Here is a 19,823-nt window from a genome sequence, read left to right on the forward strand (position 1 = left end):
GCACCCTGTTCACACAGTGGCCAACTGTGATAAGACACTGCTGACACCTTTTCTAACAGTTCAGATACTAATTATTATTATTATTATTATTATTATTAATTATTTATTTATTTGTTTATTTATTTATTTATTTATATAGCACCATCAATGTACATGGTGCTGTACAGATTACACAGTAAATAGCAAGACCCTGCCGCATAGGCTTACAATCTAATAAAGTTGTAGTAAACAATAAGGAGGGAAAGAGAATGCAAACAGGCACAGGGTAGGGTAAACAGGCACCGGGTAGGGTGAAACTAACAGTATAGAGTCAGAACAAACTCAATATTTAAAAGCTATAGGGAAAAGAAAAGTTTTTAGTTGAGTTTTAAAAGCTGTGATTGAGTCTGTAGTTCTCAAGTGTTCTGGAAGAGCGTTCCAGGCATAAGGGGCAGCAGAAGAAAAAGGACGAAGCCGAGTAAGAGAAGTGGAGGTCCTTGGGCAGGCGAGAAGCATGGCATCAGAGGAGCGGAGATACAGTGCAAATCATGCAGCTCAGTTGTGCTTTGGTGGTGCAACCGGCACACTGTAAAATGCATGTCTGATGTCTGACCAGCTCACATGTGCTAGAATCATAGAATCACAGAATAGCAGAGTTGGAAGGAGCCTACAAGGCCATCGAGTCCAACCCCCTGCTCAATGCAGGAATCCACCCTAAAGCATTCCCGAAAGATGCTTGTCCAGCTGCCTCTTGAAGGCCCCTAGTGTGGGAGAGCCCACAACCTCCCTAGGTAACTGATTCCATTGTTGTACTGCTTTAACAGTCAGGAAGTTTTTCCTGATGTCCAGCTGGAATCTGGCTTCCTTTAACTTGAGCCCGTTATTCCGTGTCCTGCACTCTGGGAGGATCGAGAAGAGATCCTGGCCTTCCTATGTGTGACAACCTTTTAAGTATTTGAAAAGTGCTATCATGTCTCCCCTCAATCTTCTCTTCTCCAGGCTAAACATGCCCAGTTCTTTCAGTCTCTCTTCATAGGGCTTTGTTTCCAGACCCCTGATCATCCTGGTTGCCCTCCTCTGAACACGCTCCAGCTTGTCTGCGTCCTTCTTGAATTGTGGAGCCCAGAACTGGATGCAATACTCTAGATGAGGCCTAACCAGGGCCAAATAGAGAGGAACCAGTACCTCACGTGATTTGGAAGCTAGTGTAGACACAGCCACAGATGAACAATGTTCAACCTCAGTTCAACATACTTCTGCTAAACTAGTAAGACTAGCCTTAAGCAACATTTTTGAAAGTATTTCCTCTCACTTTTCTCCTTTTTATTTCTAGTTTTCTCCTAACCATGGCTCTAGCTTCATGTTATGCTGTTTATAGTTGTTTGAAATATATGTTTCTTTGTACATTGTATGCTTTTGTAGTTTTAAATTTTGTATATTGTTTTAAAGTGTTTAATCTTATGTGTACCACCCAGAGAGGTTCGGCTATCGGGCATCATTATTATTATTATTATTATTATTATTATTATTATTATTATTATTCAAATATTAGCCCTGTGTAGTCTTTCCAGGAATGGTCAAGTTCTGGTTCTCTGTTAGTTCCAATGTTACGCCAAGGTCTAGCAAGGGCTGAACGGATGGCACAATCCCAGAGAGTGTCTTCTTGGCTCAATAACTTCGTGCAAGTTGATCCATCTTTCTTTGAGTACTTTCCTTCACACTTCTGATCTAGCATTTCAGCACTACATCAGCCAAGATGAAAGCTGCAGTTTGGATGCAAGTCATATGCACACTTTCCTGGGGGTGGGGTGGGGGAAATCCAGTGACCTTAAACGAGACTTAGGTCAGAACGGGTAGTGGCAGTGAGCACAGAGTCACTGCAAAAAGTAGCAATGCTATGTTGCATTCCTCTTCTTCCTCCACCTCTAACATCTAGTTTTAGAAAGGTTTGAAGATACATCAATGCATTGTGAGCTTTCAGGCTTCTCCCCCACAGAAGACAATAATGTGGAGCAGGGGTGGAGAAATCTACAACAGGACAGCGTTCCACATTTCCCTAATTATCTTTGTACAAAGAGAGAATGGGGAACCCGAGATAGGGCTCCCATTTTCAGCAGCAACTCCTTGTTCATCTACACATTTGTTGCCATCTTAGACATCCAGTTCAACACATACACAGGGTTAGGCTTTACATAGGCCATAGCTAGACAGGGCGATATCCCGGGATTGTCCCTGTATGTTCACATGACACACAGGGGATTCCGGGATCAGGGAGGGATCATCCCTCCCTTGCCCTGGGATCTCGCCTTGCCCTTTGAGCCTGCTTTTTCCGCAATCTCAGGCTGATCCCGAGACTGTGGAACATGTATGCGGGTGTTGTGGTTTGTTCCAGCTCCTCACGGTTACTTGCGAGGAGCCGGGACCTGCGCACAGGGCACATAGCTCCTCGGGAGCTCTGCACCCATCAGGGGTGGAGTGGGTGGAGTGGGGAAATTATTTTTTTTTTAAAAAAATACCTACCTTTGAGCGCACGAGCACATCTTCTGTTTGTTTTTTTAAAAAGAAAATGGCGGACACGACGTCCTCTCCCTCCGAGGTTGTCGCACGCCACATGTAAACAGAGGGGGATCTCGCGATAAAAATGTCGTGAGATCTTCACCCCTCTGTCGTGCAATACCAGGTAGGTCTAGCTGAGGCCATAGTCTTAGTATGTATCCCAGGCCAAGGCAAAAACCCACAGCCCACTTTATCTGGGATTATTCCACTCTTATAAAATGGAGTCAGAAATCACCTCAAACTAAACTGGTTGTGGCTTGTGGCTTATCTTCCCAGTCTAGATATAGATACAGATCTCTGGCATGCCCAGAGGATTCATCTGTTCCCAACAGATAACAGATTTGCACATATATAAAAATGCACATATGGATCTGATTCATCCTTTGAAATCAGTGGGGAAGCTATTCTAGCTCTGTGTCTGCATCAGAAGAGTAGGCTATAACAATTCCCTGAATTTGGGGGGCGGTGGGGCGGTGGAATAGCTTGCACAAACAGTGATACCTTACAAGGAAGTCATCGTGAACTTCACATGCATTATTATTATTATTATTTAAACAAGTATCTCACAGACAAATGAAAGTCACAGTGTCTGCGGTGGTGTATTTACAATATAATGAAAGTTCAGTTTCCAGTCAGATGACCAAGTGATGGCTAACACAAAAATTGAGGGAGAGGCAAGATTTACTCAAAATAATGCAATCAAGTGTTCTGTTGTGATTCTACTTAGTATGTGTGTCATGCTAGGTATACATATTCATAGACACTGCTGCATTTCTACTTGTCATGCACATTGCTTTAGTTTAATATACAATGCTGCAGAATTGAAGAATTTTATTAACACTTTGGCAATCCTACTTCACTCTTCCCTGTTTCCAGATCTTCCTCCCACTTCCAGCTCCCTCCAAATCACTGACTTCCAGCTTCCTATACCACAGACAATTATATTCCCATGATCCAATTTAGAACTATATATGGTGGTAGCATCTTCAAACTCAGAGCCAAGCCACATGATTAAATTAAGCTAATTACTTTAACTAGTAATTAGCGATGTCTATGTTTTGTGGATTGTGCAATGTCGTTCGTTCTGGCGTCTGTTCACAGAAGGATTTGATTTTTTGTTCCGTTATGTGGAAAACACTAAGGAAGTTCACAATAATTTAAGTTAATACATAACATTTAAACATTGTCCTCCATTCCATTCAACATTTCAAGGTGTATATTTACCAGTATGGCATATGTCTCAGCAGAAATCTGCATATTTTCCTGCAAATGAATTTGTGTAAATTTCAGGAAAATAATAAATAAATAAATAAATCTGGAGGTCTGAGAACTCCGCATGGCCTTAGGGAGGCCAGTCCAGAGTAGATTTGGCAGGTCAGATTCTTACAAATCTGAACTCATTTTAGTTCATATTAAATCTCTCCAACATCCTTACTAGGAACCAAGTCAGGACTGGGGAAAGGTTTTTTAAACACTTTTTCTCCATGCCATGGTCCCAGCAACCTCCTCCCTTGTCTGAAGCTGCTATTTGCATTGAAAAGGAAGCTGCAGCTGGTATGAATGGTAGCTTCCCTCCTGATGCATACAGTGCAGAGATTCATTGGGACCATAATGCAGAGGTAAAGGGTGGACACCTCCACACCAAGCCACAGTCCCCACTTCCTAAAATACAACAACAACAACTGTCCTTTAGGGCATCACAAAACACTTGAAAGTGTGTCCATGTGGAGAGGGCAGCAAGGGGGCGCAATGTCACGGTCCAGCATGGTGTAGTTGCTAAAGTGTTGGACTGGGAGTCGTGAGATCTGGGTTCTAGTCCCCACTTGGCCGTGGAAACCCACTTCGTGACTTTGGGCCAGTCACAGACTCTCAGCCCAACCTACCTCACACGGTTGTTGTTGTTGTGAGGATAAAATGGAGAGGAGGAGGATTATGTATGCCGCCTTGGGTTCCTTGGAGGAAAAAAGTGAGATATAAATGCAAAAAATAATTAATTAATTAAATTAAGTAAGTGAGGGTAAGAGGGGATGCTGAACTTTCTCTGTCCAACAACTTCACACCCTGCAACTCTTTCCCAGTTGCCTGTAGGCCAGAAGGAAAGCAACTGAGGAGAAGGAGTGGCAGGGAGAGAAAAGTTTTAGGACATCCTCGTTTTTCCTCTTGAAATCACCTCACTCAATTATAAATCTTTAGTAATACTCTGTGTTGGAAGATACAGATCTAGTGTCCTCATGTAGATTTCCATCCACAGTCATCCACAAAGACCCAGAATGGCTTTTCATGGATTCATTGTTCATCAGAATCCACAGTTAGACCTATGGCTACTCACATCTCATGTGCCATGTCTCTGGGGAGGAGAGAATACATAAAAGTTCCCCATAAACCAGCCCATTTGGGGGTGCCTCATGAGAGTAGACTGATATGAACATGAACATTTAGTGACAACTGAACATTAATCCCCCCCCACCAAAAAACAGTACTATTGTACTATATATTGGTAATAGTAGAAATATTAGTGTAAGGTATCAAATCCTGAATGTTTAAGTTCTCACACAGTAGAACCTTCTCCCAGTTTCTGATTGTATATAATTTATTTAGCTGACTTTTATTCTATTAAATTGAGGAATCAGTGACAGCAAACAGTGAACTATAATGTTTCCCAGGTTTATAAATAGAAATTAATAAACCCGCTGAAAGCTACTCTTGAACTTGTTGGCAGTGAAGGAGTTCTGCTTACACATTCAAGCAGAGGAAAGACTCCCATTGCAATCTCATTGAGCACATTGCTCTCAGTCATCTGACATTCCAGTCACCACAGGCTTTGACCATCAGTTGACCTGAGAAGGTCAGGCCAATACAAACTGAAAGCATTGTTATGGGAGACCAGCCATGCATACTACTGAGATATGATTTGAAAAGTGTGCACTTTGGCTTCTAATTAAGGGAATAATAATAATTGCAAAAAGATTTCTGTTCAACCAACATATAAGTCCTATTCAGGCATTCTGAAAGCCTGTTGTTTAAATATGTGAGAAGGGAGAATATGGTAGCTCCACCCCTTCTATTGTCATTCTTGTTGCCCTGTACACATGGAGGGCAGCTGTTTGAAGCAGAGAGTGTCCACTGTTTGTGATCAGGAATGTGGGATAATCAGCATTCCAGGCCACATGGAGAACCCCATGGATAAAAGAAGCTCTCCACTTCAGACAGCTGCCCTCCATGCGATAAAAGCAATGAAGGAGACCGGCAGAGCTGGAGTACTGTCTTCCCCTGTAAGTTAAACAACACACTTCCAGAATGCCCGAGTAGGGCCACAGAATGCTTATTTTCTGTTTGTGCTATTTCCTGTCAGGGTCTTAAAAGGCAACATGTCCTTCCATTGTGTGGTAGCACAGGCCTCCATAAACAAAATGCCGTACTTCAGTCGCTTGACTTTACTTCTTTTGGTCACTTTTCTTCTTTTTAGAGTATCTTGGGACACACACAAAAATGTCCTGGGCAACTGTTGCATCCTCTTCCTGGACAATGTCAGAACACTGCCGGTTGTCTTAGAAGCAGACAACATGCTGTTAGTCTCTCCCTGCAAATTGCATAATAGCAACAAAACCTCATTGCTAAGAAACCTTGGGCATCAATCTCAATTTGTGTATATGGTACGTTCTCGTTCTCTCTCTCTCTCCTTTCTCAGCATTCTTATTAATGTTCATGGTTTGAGACATCATGATCAATCTCATAATGCCCATCTTAAACTGAACTGAGAAATGCCATATTTTTGCATCCAACTTCAATCCTCTCTTTATCCCTGTCAGGGGTACTTATCACTTTTCTCTGACTTTCTCTTCCCTACACTTCAGTACGTTACAAATACATGTCTTCATCAATGTCTAAATTATTACAAGGAAAGGAAGGAAGGTAGAAATGCACTTTTGAATAGTTCATTTAAGTTGCACACTGGCCTGATTTACCCGTTTCATGCCCACACACTCCTCTCCCCTTTTCCTTCCTTCCAAGCAGGCAATTGGAAGCTTTCACTTCTGCTTTTAAACACAGCAGTATTTCTTGATTCATCCAAATTGGGGACATAGTTATACTATGGTTCCTTGAAAGAAATAAGGATCAAAATGTGGTTTATGATCCTAGCTTGCTGACAAACCATAGCTAACTTTAAACTAGACCACAGTTGTTTCCCCTTTCCAGTTTGAATGAAGCAACAAAGTCTGGTTAATTTGAAAGAGAAAGTGGACACTTCCAATCTCCTTTTTGTGATTGTGCTGGAGGAGGCAAGAAAATGGGGAGTGCACGAACCAAGGCTCACTGCTGGTCCTACACATATGTGTGAAACAGGCCATTGCTTAAATTATTCCAAGTAAAACCCACCTTTCAATTTGTAGAAATTGTTGCTGCGTTTTATGGCTGTTGACAATTTCGGATTTATTTGTTTATTTAAAAATAAAGTCAATACAGGAAGCAACGGCAAAAAATAAAACTCTTGTCTTTGTTTCCTGGTTTCCTGAGAAAAGACTTTTTTTTCTGTGAACTTGGGGTTTACAATGCTTCTTCTGCTAGGGACACAAACAAAATCATTACACCCTCCTTATTCTGGACACATTTAGCAAAAATATACATTTAATAAATGAATCCAGAGGAAACCAGTCTGGGGCGGGGGGAGGCATTATAATGCAATCCCCTCAACTGAGAGTGTAGAACAATGTGCAAAAAGTAAAAACCCACAACAATCTCACAGTAATATTTGTCATCCGAGATCTGTACATAGGAACCTGCCTTATGCTGAGTCAGACCATTGAACCATCTAGCCCAGAATTGTCAACACTGACTGGCAGTGGCTCTCCAGGGTTTCAGGAAGGGTTCCTTCCTTGCCCCACCTGGAAAAGCCAGGAATCAAACCTGGGACCTTCATGCAAATCAGGTGCTCTACTACACTTAGCCATAGCCCTTCCCCTATGGTCTGTAGGAGTGCTTGTGGTGTGTTCTCTCCCTCCCTCCCCCTCTCCCTCTTTTCCTTTCTGAACAAAATGTCCAACTGCAGATTGGCAATTATTTTTGGTCTAATTAATAGCAAACTTCCATACAGCAATATTTCATGTATATCACCCACATTTTTGAAAAGTTAAATATGGGGACTACTGTGATATGTGAACTATTCTGGGGTCAATATGATCATTATGTAATGACACCTGAAAAGAAAGACATTTCTGTATACAAAAATGTTTAAATTTTGCTCAGTCCAGATCAACATTTTACAATGGGTATTTACTTGGGGACAGCAAAACAATCATTTATTTACCTTTTGGTCCAAACTTCTGTCTGTGTTTTAGGTCTTTTGTCAATTAAAAAACTTAAACAACGCTTCTTCTATCATAGACCAAGCAACAGGGCCATGGAATCTGCCCCCCCTGGGGTCCCAATCCTCCACTCCAGGCTGTGCAGATAGCCAGGCCTCCTTCCCTGGTCTTTCCCATTACCCCAATCACCAATCATTTGTTGGTTTTCCAGCTGTTGTGTTTCCCCACCACCACCATTTTAAGAGGTTGAAATGACTCTACTAACAGATACTTATTGGAAGGCAGAGCTTTAAGCTGCAATATGGTGGCAGTTTGGGTATTTTGGCCCACCTCCCCCCCCCCCCGCAATTTCAAAACTTCTCTGAAATTGAATTTACCCTCAAGCTGGAATGAGGTCCCCCATCCCTGGAATAGGGGGATGAAAAGAGCTGTTGTCAAAGCAAACATCTGGCTTGTGTCCTGGCAGAACATGAAGTGCTCCCAGTTGGATTCCTCATTGACCGCCCAATCAAAAGACACTGTACAGCAGCTAGCCCATCTTTCTCTCCTTAACAGATTTTTTGTGGAAAGAAAAAATGATGGGAAAAGTGGTGGGAAAGCACAGGAGGGACTGTCTCAACCCCCTATAAAATTCCATGAATGAGGCAGGACAACTTTGGAATAAAAGACTCATCTAGAAGCACCTTTCAGTCTTCTCCCACTCTGGGAAGTCAATGGTCTGATTGCACCCTCTTGACACTGGTGAGCTAGGGAAAGGGGAAAGGAAGCCCCCACCTAATCATCACATCACATACCCCTCCCAAGGATGAAATGGTTCCTTGGCTTGCACCTCTTGTATAGTGCACATGTAGATGCCTGGTCCCTTCTCCTATGCACAAAAAGTAATGTGACAGGAATTAACACCTAAAATACATTTTTCTGTGACTCCCCTCCATGTAACCTCCATCTCGGCTACAGGAATTTCAATTATGGGCCCTGTCACAGGTTTGATGTTAATTTTTCTGTGAGGAATAATCTCCTCCCTCCTCACAAGGTCTGCTCTAATCAGAGATAAACAAGGTCCAGTATCTAGAATAGCTTTATGCTTTTTTTCTTTTATTAAAATGTCTTCCCACACTAATGTGTAACACTGGGAACTTTGGGGATGTTCAGCATCTTTATTTATATCCACTCTCCTAACTGAGGTACTTTTCTCTTCCCTCAGCCTGGGACATTGTGGTCTAATATGCCCCACCAACCCACAATGATGGCATGTGAGGTCTGTATTTCCAAACATAGGTTTGGTGGTGTTTCCCGCCTTTTCCATTGGCAACTGATTTTTATTTACTTCAGCCTCCTTTTTACCCCCATTAGGTTTATACCCTGGTTTAATATTATTTTCTTTAGGAGACTTGCTGGTCATACGATAGCCCCGGTTTAAGGAAAATTGATCAGCCAGGGAAGCTGCATCTTGATAAGTTTTTGGGTCTCTATCTCTCACCAGCAATCTTATTTCTTGAGGGATTTGAAAAATTAATTGATCTTTAATCATCAGATCAACTAAATCTTGTTTGGTTTTCACCTCAGCGCAGGTGATCCATTTCTCAAAATGATCTGCTAATTTGTGTCCCAACTCCACAAAAGATTTGGATGACACAGCATTAAGGCTTCTAAATTTCTTCCGGAAATACTCAGGCCCATAACGAAATCTTTTATAAACTGCTGTTTTAAATGACGCAAAATCATTTAAGCTTCCCCCACAGGAAAACTGTTATAAATTTCAGCCAGGTCTCCCTTGATCAAGTTAGGGATAAACTTCATATAATCTTGTGGCTTTACTTCCCACATCATGGCTGCCTTTTCAAAGGTATTGAAGAAAATTTGGGAATCTTGCCCCTCAACATAAGGGGTAAAGTCTTTAGGAGATAATTTGGGAGGTCTAGCTCCTTCCTCAATTCTCCTCTGATCTTCCCGCTCAAATTTTCTCTTTTCTAAAGCAATTCGTTCTAGCTCCAGCTCTTGATCTTTTCCCCTCAGCCTTTCTTGTTGTTCTATCTCAGCTCTCTTCAATTTTCTATCAGCCTCTTGCTGTTTAATCTTTTCTAATTCAAGTTGTCTATCAGCTTTTCATTGTTCTAATTTCTCCCTTTCCAGCTGCATGTATTGAGGAGACATTTCTACAGGCACTTGCCTCAGAGGATTTACCTCAGTTTCAACTGCAGCATGAACTCTGTAATATTCTATAAGAGCCCATTTCATTTCATCAACTGACTTTCCTTCAGTTGGCAAATTTAAACGTTTACATCTGTCTGACAAGGCATCTTTCTTCAATGCTAAGATATCCATTTTTATTAGACAGAGACTTAACCTTAATAAATAAAATGGTACTGGGAGTTTTCAATTGAGGTCAGGAGTGGTAAACTTGATATTTTATATGTATCTCACCACAGACAAAAATATCCTGTCAGAGAATTGTATCAGCGCAACCTCTGACTTAGGTAATATGTAACTTTCACAGCTAAGGACCTCCGAGGTGCTTTACAGTAACCACCCTCTGTCCTGTTCACTAATAAAATCCTTTTTGATTTCTGTCACTATAAATGAACAGAGTCTACTTCGGATCCCGACGCTGCCACCACTTCTTATGCCACGACACAGGCTCTGAACACCAGACCTCACGTCTGCCACCACTTATTATGGGGCGACACAGGCTCTGAACACCAGACCCGGCCGAGGCTACTCCCTGCTCAAGCCAAGCACCACTGCTTGATACGCCTGAGGCAAGGGATAAAGCCCACCTTCCTCTAAACTATGTGGAGAAAGGGGTTTAAAATGGAGAAGGATTTTAATATATATAATAATGCGCTGTGAATTATATCTGCTGAGGTGAATGATTGTCAGAGTGGGTGCTGAATGTGTAAACTTAAGATGATAAATGCCAAACAGACACGTGGGACTTTTGTGGTAGTTTAAAAACAAAACAATCAAAATTTATTTTTAAAAGTACATAAGCTTTGTTTCAAATAACAACATTTAAAAACCTTTTTGAAACCTTCCATACAATCCTGTCACTCAATCACATTCGCGCTTTCCTTTTTCTCACACAATTACTCTTGAACTTTCTTTATTATCAGTATTGATTAATATACTTCCACTACATGCACACCACACTCTAAAGACACCACTAACTACACTGACTCTCAAATTTCCCAGAACTTAAGTACCATAAACACAGAGAGCACTACAGACTCTAAGGGCCTTGCTAGACCTGCCGGCTTACGCCGGCAGGGAGGCGGGGCTGAGGCACGCTACCATTAGCGCACCTCTCCCAGGCTTACAGACGGCAGAGACGCAGGGAGGACGGAAGCCCTGCGTCGTCCGCCATTTTTTTTATATTTTAAAGGGGCCGGGTGCGGCCCAAAGACAGCGGACAAGGTAAGAGGTTTTTTTATTTATTTTTATGGGGGGGGCGAAGGCTGGGAGGGTGGGTGGCAGGGTGGGTGGCACGGGGGGAGGGCGGGTGCGATCGCACCCACCCTCCCCCCATGCCACCCACCCTGCCACCCACCCTCCCAGCCTTCACCCCCCCCCCCGCCGATGGGCACAGCGCTCCTATGAGCGCTGTGCCAGATCCGCGGCTTTTCGCAGCTCCTCGCGAGTAAGCAAGGAGCCGCGAAAAGCTGCAGAAGTCCCTAGACGTTCCCCAGCTCCGGCCTGAGGCCGGAGCTGGGGAAAAGGCGCACCATAAGCGCATCGGCTTATGGCGCGTTGGAGGAGGCCTCAGCGCGGCCTGTCTCTGGATTCCCCTGTGTGTCATCTGGATGCACAGCAGGGAAGCCGGGACAGAAGGCGCGCTAAGGCCTCGTCTAGGAAGGCCCTTGGAGTACCTAACAAGTCTCCCTGAAAAGCTGTCCTGACAAAAACAAGAACTCCCAATCCCCTCAGTCATTCCCTTATATATCACTCCTCCCCACTCCCCAGACATTCTAACTCCACCCACTCAGGCCAACATTCTAAAAATCACAGACTTACAAACTGCAGACATACATTTGGAATTGACTTGTGGGGTGTAACGCCACAGGCATCTCCCTGGCAGATCTGCTACTAGTATTGAGCTCTTATTAATGGGCATATAGCTATAACAAACCTTGGTGGAAACCAAACAGAACAATGCTCATTCAAAAATATACAAAGCTGCCCTTGTGCTAGCAGAAATGACCACTAGTGACATGGGGAGCTAGCGCTCTCTAGAACAGCCAGAAACTCCCTGAAACCAGCATTTCCAAAATAGGACAAGTCAGAGGAGCTTGTGGAAGGGAGATCTGCTGTCCTTTTCTGTCCCAGAAATGCTAGTTTCAGCTAGTTTCTGGGGAAACATAAGCTTCCTGTTGAGCTAACTAGTACAACCTAATAAGTGCCGATGGAGAGCCAGCTTTGGATACTGCCCCATGTAAAGTCAGGAATAAAAAACCCGCACCCACCACCTTTCTACAATGAACAGCAAGTGTGTAGGAGCATATATATTAAAAACCCTTCTATCCATTCCTAACAATTGTGGATGAAAGAATGTGTGTATGAACGTAAGTGCATGTTAAATACATCTGCAGCTTTTTTCTTCTTTCTACCATTTGTTTGTTAGTTTATCCTGTTTCCAGGTCCAGGCTGGTTCTTGCAGTTACAGGGAACCATTCCTTGCTAACTCTGCCTATTCTTGCTGCAGCCACGCCCTCCCTGCCTGCTGTCTTCATAAACATGAAGCCAGGATAGCAATGCATGATGTGACATTGATATTTCTTAAGGAAATACATTGCTGGGCAATAAAGCAGTAACACAAGCAATTGCATGAATAATCTATAATCAAGTTCATCTTTATCTAAGGCAGGACCTACACTACTGCTTTAAAATGGTTTATAACCGTAGTGACAACTGTTGGGTCCCATTTTGCACTCCGGCCGTAGCTAGACCTAAGGTTTATCCCAGGATTGTCCTGGGGTCAAACCTGTTCATCTAAGTACCACACAGGGCATCCAGCGCTCAGGCAGGGATGAACCCAGGATGATCCTGGGATAAACCTTAGGTCTAGCTACGTCCTCCATGTACAGTTTTCAAACTGTTTTCAAAGTGTCATATCCTGCTTGATGTAGATCTGGCCCTAGTCTTACTGAGGGTATCTGGAGAGAGTAAACTTTGAAGGCAATTTACTATTGTTTTTAATGGGGAGGTAGCTTTAAAAGACTTGTCCAAAGGTACCCTTTAAAAGCAATTGTTATTTACAAATAATAATAATAATAATTTTATTTGAGGAATTCAGCCCTGAAGGATTCTCAGTAAGTAAGAATAAATTATTGTATTTGGGGAACAATAAAAGGAGCAAGAAACAATTGCCTCACACAATAAAGCACATAAACACTATCTACAAAGTTGCCAGTTTAAACCTTATCATTTTCAGTAAACCCTATTTAATCTTTCTCTCTCTTTCTCCCCCCACCCAACTCTATATTTTCATAATCTTGTCATCTATTGTAAAAATAATATAATTAACTCAGAAACAACTCAGGCAATTTCTACTCCAGGCTACAAAAAATTAAAGGCAAGTCAGGACAATGTTATTTCTTTTCATGTTTTCCCCCCAGTGAGTGCAGCATACACTTTTGGAAGCATGTGAAATATTATTCCAAAGACTGCCTTCATATTAGATAAGATGGATCCATTGTTCCAAGATCTTTTCAATAAGGAAGAAAATGATATACACATTCATGAGAGACTTCCTTCTGTTAGCATGCTTAGGTTTGTAGCCTTAAATGCATAATTAAGGAATAAAATTGGGGTAATTTCCATTTAAAACAGCAAAGTAACTCAAGATGGAGTAATGCTTACAAAATAAGAGTGATGGGGTGAGTAGCACACTGGCCCCAAGTCTGCCCTGTAGTATAAATTGATTGCCACTGCATTTTCTATCAGATGAAAATCATCCAACAGCAAGCTAGTTTTCAGTATTACCATGACCTGCATGCTTCTGGATTATTTTTTATAATGCATGGCTACTCAGAAATCAGCTCGATTGAGTTTAATGGGACTAAATCCAGGTAAGTATGTAGGGGATTGCAGAATCAGCGCCAAAACAGACATAGCTTCAAATGAGCATGTAGCAGCTCTGTCTTCTTTCCATTCTTACTCTACAGTAGGCATAGTGTCACCAATCCAGATCTTAAAAGCCACACTCCACCTCCATGCTAGGGCCCTGATCCAGACTGGCATCCCTGCATCTACTCTAGAGTAAATATGGGGGCGAATCATGGCTGGTAGACACACATTCAAAGTAATGTCTGTTTTAGTCCTAAAGCACTAAAACATTGTATCATTTAAGACTCTTGATTATTCTTCTTATTTTCTGTGACGTCCTTCCTCTTTGCCATTGTCTCACTTATTGTCTCCATGGGATAATTTATTGTCTCCATGGGATAATTTTTGTTATTTATAATATAGCTCAGGCACTTAATAAATAATAATAATAATAATAATAATAATAATAATAATAATAATAATAATAAATTTATTTCTTACCCACCTTTCCATCCTGATCGAGGCGGGGAACAACAGTAAGTATAAAATACATAACATAATAGTTGTCAAAGAAAATGTCTTTTTCTCATTTCTCTCTCACACACTCATTCTCTCAGTTGTTTGAAGAACCTGGAAGATAGCCTGACAACTCAATCTGTGTGCTACTTCTTAAAACAACTTTTCAGGAGCCACTAATGACAAAACAAATATTAAATTGTCACTGTAGGTATGTACAGGACACCATAGGCATCTAACTTCACTCTTGCACAATCTAGTGCAGTCTTCCCCAAGCTGTTGACAACAAGATGTAGTGGACTTCTACTTACTCCATCAGGCCCAACCAGGTTAACCAATGTTCCACAGTGCCGAGAATTGTACTCTCAAACATCTGGAGAGTACTAAGTTGCAGAGGGCTGGTCTACTACATATTTAGAAACTCTTAATAATTAAGGAGTATATTCAGGATATCTTAAGAATGTAAGAGGTACCTTACTAGATCAGAACAAGATCCATCCATATTGCCTAGCATTCTTTTGAAGAATCACAATAACCAATAGGGTAATCTACCTGAAATCACCCATAACTGCCTCTGCCATAAAACTAGCAATGCTTTGTACACCTACATCCACAGAAGACTTCTGGTTAAATGAAATGCTCAATTCTGGTATTCTGAATATTATTCAATAACAATATTGCCTCTGAGTGTTACCCAACTGTGTCTCAACACTAACACTAACAACATTGCACTAGCATAAAACAATGCACGTGCAACATAACTCGTGCTTACTAGGAAAAGCGACAATTGCTGCCAAATTTTGGCACCTCTGACAACATTCAGTGGCAAATTGCCTCTTTCTTCAATTGCACTAGCTAGTTCTAGTGCAATGGGGAAAAGCATTGATTTGCACTAAAGCAATGTCATTAGCACTAGAGCACAGTTGTATGCTACCATCAGTTCTACAGGATTTAGTCAAAAGGAACAATCATGAGTCATGAGGCCTACGTGACATGTTGTTCCCAGCCTGTATGTGGCATGGTGGCCATACACTGAAACTTTATAGGTTTCTGGCCAGTCTCTCACTGGTTTCAGACAACACAATAACGAATGAATGAATTTTATTTACGGTCACAAGACCAGCAAAACAACACAAGAATATGAGCACATATAATATTCCCAAACCGACAGAATAAAATGGGACTATGAATAAAACAATATATGGTAACAATTAATTAGTACATATCCCACATATTTTAAGAAATTAAAACATTATCATAATCAGATGATATCATCCCACGCCAACAAGCAATTGCCGCAGCACAAAATTTAGCCACCTTGGAGGTTATCTGAGAGTTCTGATCAGCCAAAAGATAGTCTGTATAGAACACATCAGATCTCCCAGGTATTCCTTGTAAAATAGGAGTGATGAAAGCATGCCGAAAATCACAATAAAAGGAGCAGTACAACAATACATGATCCACAGTTTCTATCATGTCAGCTTTACAGGGGCATAGGCGCTTAGAATATGGAATATTATTATATTTACCCTCCAAAAATGCGGAGGGAAGCACATTAAATTTAGCCTGCGAAAACGCTTTCCTGTATTTTGGAATAGTTAAAGAAGTTAAATATGTTGCAGGAAGGAGAGCCTGCCCCCTATCTCTAAATTCAGGATATGGGGTTGCTGCTCTTATATGATCTTGTAACTCAATGTCACTAATACGCTGGTATAAATCCTCCTTGGCTTTTGAAAGGCCTAATGTCAAAATGGCATTTCACGAGAAACCCAAAGTACACAATTTTTCGTTAACAGCCCTTTTCCATTTGGACTGAAATGCATCAGCCAGAGTCAAAGGGGCCAAGCCTTGAGGAGAGAATGTCATTTTTAGCCAGAAGTTTAACTTGTACCTCCAGGCACGGGATTCAACCGAGATTTGACCTGTCTCTAGACGTAGAAGTACGTTGGGCACACAGCTTGGAAGACAAAGAATATTTCTCAGAAATTTTGTTTGGGTGGATTCCATAGCAGTAAAATTGCTGTAAGTACAGAATTGTGCACCATAAAGCAATTGTGCTAACACCTTGGCGGAAAACACTTGTAAGGCTGATGGTATGTACTGTCCTCCTTTGGCATAAAAAAAAGAAATTAGTGATTTGGCATTCCTCTGTGCATTTGCAATGGCATTAGAGATTTGACTCCTCCATGAGCCAGACGATTGAAAGATGACTCCCAAATATTTATAAGTTTTAACCTGTTCAATTAAATGCCCATTTATCTGCCAATGATGTTTAATCCGCTTTCTGGTAAAAACCAAGACTTTAGATTTAGTGTAAATAATTACCAACTTTTCGGTTTTACAATAGATGCCTAAAGCTCTTAATAACCGCCTCAAGCCAATGCATGCCAAAGAGAGAAGTACCGTGTCATCTGCATATAGTAAAATAGACAAGGATCTATGTGCCAACTTGGGAGGGTGAGAGTTTATCTCAGAGAGTCCCTTGACCAAAGAGTTGATATAAATGTTAAACAAGGTGGGGGCAAGAACACAGCCCTGTCTAACACCAATGTGAGTTGGAATTGCTCTGGTCAGATGGCCTACATGGTCACATCTCACCTGCACCCACGTTTTATCATAGAGGCTACGAATAAGAAACAACAATCGCCTATCAATGCTGGTATCCTCAAGCCTTTGCCACAACCTGTCTCTCGGGATTAAATCGAAAGCAGACTTAAAGTCGATGAAGGCTGTGTAAAGTGCCCCTTCGGAAGCAGAGGAGTATTTCTCAGCCAGATGTTGTAGTACAAGTCCTTGATCCGCTGTGGAACGCCCAGGTCTGAAGCCTGCCTGCTCATCTTCCAGAAGACTTTCCTCCTCCATCCAGCTTAAACGTTTCTCAAGGAGGTGACTAGCACACAACTTACTCACAATGCTCAGCAGACTAATTGGCCTATAATTAGCGGGGTCTCCTCTTTTCCCTTTTTTATATATCGGAACAACTGTAGCAAGGCCCCAGTCCTCTGGTATACATGCTGTCCGATTGATATAAGTAAATAAGACAGCTAGAACAGGGGCCCACCACTCCATATTGGCCTTAAATATCTCAGGAATAATATTGTTACTCCTGGGTGCTTTACCTTGTTTAAGTTCAACACAATAACCAATGGTAGTCAACCGTCAGTTGAGTGGCCAACGGTTGGTTATTGTGTTGTCTATTGGGCAAAACACACCCCATGGTTGACTACTTTCCCAAAATAACCAACTGAGATAACCAATGCTCTGCAGAGTTGGCTATCTGCACAACCGTTGGTTAGCGTGTTGTCTTTCGGGCTCAGTGGACTATTTTGCAGGGTTGAGTGGACTATTTCGGCTGGCTACAGAGTTCCCGGGCAAGAGCAGCCAAAGTTATGCCTGCCACTTTGCTGCCGCACTGGCCACTATGTGTGAACAGTATGTTGGACTAAATGGACCTTTGGTCTGATCAGCTTGTTCTTAACTTCTGAAACACTTTTAAAATCCAAGAACAATGCGTTTTTGGTTTTTTCTTTAAATAATTCTCTGCTTACTGATAAGCGTATATGGATCTCTAGATTAGGGATATAGTGGTGGTCTCACCTTAACTTGTATCTATTTAACAAGTCAATTTCTTTTCATAAAAGTTAGATTATTTCATAAAATGTTATTCATTTCTGGTGCCCTGTAAGTCTCTTCCTTCTCTGTGAAACCATGAAATAACTTTTTTGGATACTGTTTCAAGTTCATCCAACTTTTTTCTTTTTCAGGTGCTTTTATTGCTGCTCATCCACACTCCTGACTTTGTCACATTTTATTTCGACTTTTTGTCCTCACCTTAAAGGCTGAGCCCTGCATAAATTTTGCCTTGCGGTCCTCACTTGTCTTTTATTACCTCCCCCCATCAAAATTTCTCCTTTCTATCCAAACTGAATCAACTAAATGCCCCCACATTGGAATTTACTTGTTCTACAAAAATGTTGATATAATCATATGTGAGAGTCGTCAGTATGTACAATTTCTACAATGGATGATGTCCCAGACATATAATTGCTATTGCTATTCACATTCATACACATAGGGTGACCATATGAAAAGGAGGACAGGGCTCCTGTCTCTTTAACAGTTGTACAGAAAAGGGTTTTTTCAGCAGGTGTCATTTGTATGCATTCACCACCTGATGAAATTCCCTCTGTATCACAACAGTTAAAGATGCAGGAGGAGTCCTCTTTTGTATCTGCTCACTCTAGTATAGCTCCTTCAGCTTTAACTGTAGTGATGAAGAGGGAATTTCACCAGGTGGTGAATGCTTACAAATGACACCTGCTGAAATTCCATTTTCTGTACAACTGTTAAAGATACAGGAACCCTGTCCTCCTTTTCATATGGTCACCCTAATACACATTAACAACACAATCCTATATGTGTCTACTCAAAAGTAAGTCTCATTGAATCCAATCAGGCTTACTCTCATATACATGGGAGGAGGTTTGCAGCTTAAGTCTGTGAAACTGCTTTACTTGTGAAATAATCAAAACACCACCTTATTTATAAAATACTCCATGCCTTGTGTAATTTGTAGCAATGCACAGGAAAATATTGCCCTAAATAAATGTTAAATAGTAGTGCCAGTAGTAATTAAACAGCTCTTCTGCCTACTACATAACATTCAAAATACGTCTACATGAGTCTCAGTTGCATCATTTAAATGAAGTCCCCGTCTAATTCATGAAACCAACAATGCCTTAATAAGTCAAGAAATAAGCAGAAGTTCAGCCTAATTTCAGGAATAAGGAATTAAGCAAATCCCCTGCCTAACTTATGCATTTGGCAATTCATTTGTCAGCTCTGAAAAATAACCCAACCCCTTTGTGAATTACACAGACATTTCATCATTGTAGCAGGTAGCGTTTTATTAATTACTCAAAGGTATTGCCAATTTGATGAAACAGGTAGAGGTTGATTATTTTAAGATTTTTTTCTGCATAAGTGATTAGCTTTTATGAAAATTGCTGGGTTTTGTAATTTAGGCAGAGGCTTTGTTTAATTGATCAATCAGGCAAACACTGTCAGTTTCAAGATGCAATAGATATTTTGCCTAATTCAAAAATAAAACCATTTCACAAATACAACCTAAAAACTTCTTCCTTTTTTACAAAAACAAAACTTGAAGAGGAATCTGTTGCATGTTTAATGAGACCTTTCACTTATACTTAAAATTATTCATATGCAGGTTTCTATCATTATCTGTAACAGCAGTAAAAACATTGCATTTGATTTAAACTGAGGTCTGTTGAAGAGAATGGAGCTAACTAGGATTAAATCTGGTTTAAAGGGGCTATGGCTTAAAGTGCCTGAATATATATATTAAAAGACCTAGTACATACACAATACACGCAAGAATCATCATGCTACTATTACAAAGCATCCAAT

The 19,823-nt window shown here is 41.2% G+C and overlaps 1 protein-coding gene across 2 annotated transcripts in view; it reads right to left on the minus strand.

Annotated features, from left to right (window-relative positions):
- SLC16A7 (solute carrier family 16 member 7) overlaps nt 1–19,823 on the minus strand; it is a 133,216-nt gene that overhangs the window by 80,437 nt on the left and 32,956 nt on the right. The gene's annotated exons all lie outside the window — the stretch shown is intronic.

This window comes from Elgaria multicarinata, chromosome 9, assembly GCF_023053635.1.
Source record: "Elgaria multicarinata webbii isolate HBS135686 ecotype San Diego chromosome 9, rElgMul1.1.pri, whole genome shotgun sequence".
Taxonomy (NCBI): domain Eukaryota; kingdom Metazoa; phylum Chordata; class Lepidosauria; order Squamata; family Anguidae; genus Elgaria; species Elgaria multicarinata.